This window comes from Apodemus sylvaticus, chromosome 1 (assembly GCF_947179515.1).
Source record: "Apodemus sylvaticus chromosome 1, mApoSyl1.1, whole genome shotgun sequence".
Taxonomy (NCBI): Eukaryota; Metazoa; Chordata; class Mammalia; order Rodentia; family Muridae; genus Apodemus; species Apodemus sylvaticus.
The window spans coordinates 115,491,777-115,495,750 of record NC_067472.1 but is presented as its reverse complement, the minus strand read 5'-3'; the positions used below and the strand labels follow the sequence as shown (position 1 = coordinate 115,495,750).

At 43.2% G+C, this 3,974-nt stretch overlaps 1 pseudogene; it reads right to left on the bottom strand.

Moving 5' to 3' along the window:
* Positions 1-2,902: 2,902 nt before the first annotated feature.
* On the bottom strand, positions 2,903-3,019 carry LOC127676576 (uncharacterized; annotated as a pseudogene).
* Positions 3,020-3,974: the final 955 nt, after the last annotated feature.

The window sequence follows — 3,974 nt, the reverse complement described above, 5'->3', positions numbered from 1 at the left end:
ACATTTGCAAATTTATTGGCCTGCCCTGAATGCTGGATTTATGTGTTAATGGCTTTTATATGCTCTCTTAGTGTTCCTTTGAGATATTCAGCAAGATCATTGACATTCAACCATTGAAAAATGTCTGTTTTTAAAGAGTCATATATCTACTGAGTTAATATATAAAATAACCATTGTGTATTTTTGGTTAATGAAATAACAGACCATACCAAGTATCCATACCAATAATATTTTCTTATTTTTCTTTTTTCCAGATAACTTGAGATTAAAGACAGTTGATCAATATAAATAAAAAACTTCGTCTACAGTTTATTTATAAGTTATCATTTTTCTATCTTCAGGGGTTTTAGTAATTTTCCCAAAGTGATTGATTTTTACCAGGGAGATCCAGAAACCTGTCTTTTATTGAGTAACTTTCTGTCCTTTTTATTGGTTCTTTGAGAAATTTTTACAATGTATTCTGATCATAGTTACCCCTCTTCTTTAGCTCCTCTCAGTCCTACCCACATTCCTACCTATGCAATGTTGTGTATTCTTCTTCTTTTCCTCCAGTCAAGTCCAGTTGGTGCTTTCCATATACTTGTGAATGTATGTTTTCACCCAGATCATGGTCAACCTTTAATGAAAATGAATTTTTGCTCTCTCAGAAGGTATCAATCACAATAGCTCCTTAGCGAGGGTGGACCTCATACCTATCTCCCCTCTCATGGGCAGGATTTTTTTTCTGGCTTTTTTCTTTCTTTTGTCTTGGGCATGTACTATATTGCTGGGTCTGGAAGAAATGCCATCCACATCCACCACCTCTGGATCACACACCTTTCTGTTTCCTCTTCAGTAATAATCTCTGAGCCTTGGAAGGATGGGCGGCTGTTCATGGAGTAACTTTTATTCCAGCTATTAATTTTTTCATTTGTCCATCTATAACAGGGACTGTCTTGAAATAGTTTTAACTTCTAGGCATTCCTGCACTGACCGATTTCTTCTTAGCACCCTTTTTCCCTTTGCAGCAATTGGAAGCAGAAGCTAAAGTATCTGAATAGAACAGCTGATATGAAGATTTAATATAGCAAAGACTTTTAATCCTGAGCACATGACTTATCTTTAAGCTATTATAGGTAATTTTCTGCTTTATGAATCATGTCATTCCTGGCTCTTTTTTTAACTAGTTAAGAACTAAAATTTATTATTATTATTATTATTATTGTTGTTATTGTTGTTGTTATTAATTTAACTTTCTATTGGTTCCTTGTTAATTTCACATCATGTACCCCAATCCTACTCATCCCCCTTTCCTCATACCTGCACTCTACCTTGCATATTCCTCTCAAAAGAGAAAAAAGAATCTCATTGTGGAAGCGCTAGTTGTGTCACAGTGTGTCCCACAGTATACCCTTTACCCACAGTGGTTTGCTCGTGAATGTTCATTCACAGTCTTGTTAGTCTGGTACAAGGCCTCTGGCTTCTGATACTCTATAAATACTGGAACCGCACTGGGACTTGCTCAGGTATCTTGTTGTTGACCCGTTGTTATGGAGATCTTGTTTTGAATCTGTAGGACAAGGCACTCTAGCAGTTCATTGATGGACTGGATGTTGGGCTGTACCAATTCAAAGCCTGAATCAGTAGACTGAGCTGGTCAGTGTACTGACTCTGCCACTCTTACACCCTCAAGGCCAACTCACTCACAACCCCTGCAACCAAGGAGGCAGCTGTACTCTGCTGCCCAGGTGAGGTGCAGGGCCTGCTCTCCCACATGTTGCATTCAGTGAAGTACATGGCCAGTTCTCCCACTCCAGTGATCCCAGTGTTATCTCTATTGCCTGCCACAAGTGGCAAGGGAGGGGGAGGGGGCATCTCTTCCTTATCCATGCCAAGTGATGAGGCCAGCTCTTCTAGACTCATGCTCTCAGGGCTGTCTTGCTTGTGCCCTCATCAGGAGCCAGCTCAGCTGTAGTACTCAGGTCAGTGGTAGGGCATGCTCTGCCAAGTATTGTAGTTCGTGAGGGGCAGGACCATCTCTCTTGCTCTCATGTCTCCAAGGCTAGGTCTCCCACCTGCTGTAGGTCGTGCGGAGTGAGAAGGGCAGAGGGGTTCTTTCCTTCATCCATGTCACCACACAGGAGAGGAGTAGAAGGACTCTCCAATGCTCATATCTTTTGTTCTGTCTCACCTACAGCTTCCACAATGTGTGAGGCTGCTCTCCTGAGTACTGCAGCTAGCTATGGGCAGGGACAACTCTCCTGCTCTAATGCCCCTAGGGCCAGATCTCCCACACAGCTCTGAGGCATCAAAGTGTCCCTGGGCAGCTGCCAAGACCAGGGAAGTCCACCTGTTCTTTAGTATTATCAGACCCAGACATGTCCCACTCCAGTGGTAGTATTGGCCAGGACTCTACCATGGTTCCAGGTGGCATCTCTGACTGCTCACATCAGGCTGTTCCTCATTACCCTCAAGTCTCCATTGTGCCCACATCCTTCTATTTCTCTTTCTCTTCTATTTCTCCTCTGCTTACTCAATCCCCTTGGTGGCACGTAGGGTCTCTGAATGTCTGGGGTCGTCTCAGGAGTAGTCTCAGGAGATATGGCACCGGGCGGGGGTCATCTCAGGCATGGTCTGTCCCTCCAGATCTGTGTGGCACTGAACTGGTAGTTGTCTCAGCCTAACTCCCTGCCCAGGCCCCAGAGCGAATCTGAGGGTTGTTTGGGTCTTTATTCTTTACCTGGGAGTGCCTGAGTGGACCCATGTGAGCATTCTCAGTCTTAGGCTCATTCCTGCCCAGGGCTTAAGGTGTCCAGTGGGGTTCTTGTAGTCTCTGGCTTGCTCCTGCCTTGGGAGCCAATCTGGATCTGAGTCGCACTGTACTGGTTTCATCTCAGACCACCTTTCTTTCATGTATTGGTAGGCTATTACATCATTCAGATGTTCACAGGTCAGAACACTGAGCATAACATATCCTCACTGCCCCCTAATGATGCACATGTGACATAGCAGTCACTCCTCCAGTGTCCCCAGGGGCAATAGTCCTGGCTTAGTAGTCTTTAGTTTAAGCTTTTTGCACAGAGGAAAGGAACATGTCATAACACAAGAATTTTTTAGAATGTCAAGAGCTTACAGGTGGAAGCTATTGAAACATCTGAGAACACCTTTGTAATACCAACACATATGCCACAACCCAACGTCAAATGCTTTTTTTCTAGAAGAAAAAGGGGAAGCTAGAAGACAAAGAAAGGAGGGAAGTAGAGAAGACAGAACCATGAAAGGAAGTAGTACTCCAAGATATCACAGAGGGTGGGTATCCAAGTAGAGGAAGAAACTAAAGTAATAACCAGGGAAGGTTAAAAAGTGGAGCCTGGTGCACAAAAGTCATTGCCCCTCTCCCAGAAATACAAATACTTGGTTTCATAGCTTAAGATATGACATAGTTTGGTCATGTGATGTGACTGTCACTTTTATTTAGTTAGATGAAAAGATAAGATGAGAGCTATACCCAAGCTGAATGAATACATGGCTTGGGGCAAACCCAGAACATTCCTTTCTCTGGTTTAACTATCCCTAGGCCTACACTAGGTATGCAGGCTTCTTTCAGTCTGACTGATTCAATCCAGCTTCCCTTGGCTTCTGCCTGAATTGCTCTTCTTGGCCTCTATGACTCCTTCTCATTCTTTGGCTTAATCCATCTTCATTTTGGTTTAGCTTAGTCTCTTTGAAACCTGTGTCTGTAAAACTATCCCAATCAAAATGCCCCCCTCCACATACCAACACCCCTGTGTTTAGCTAGCTCTTTCTGTTTCCCTATCCTGTTCTTAAGTAGCCTTTATTTCTTGTGTTCTTCTTGTGAGTGTTGGGTGTATCCTCTCCCTGACTCATTCTGTCAAATCTTTCTCTAATTTGCCCCTTTTAAACATGGATGCTTCCTTCAACACACTAAACTTACCTTCAGTGTTTGCATTCCTGCTGGATCATATAGACCTAGA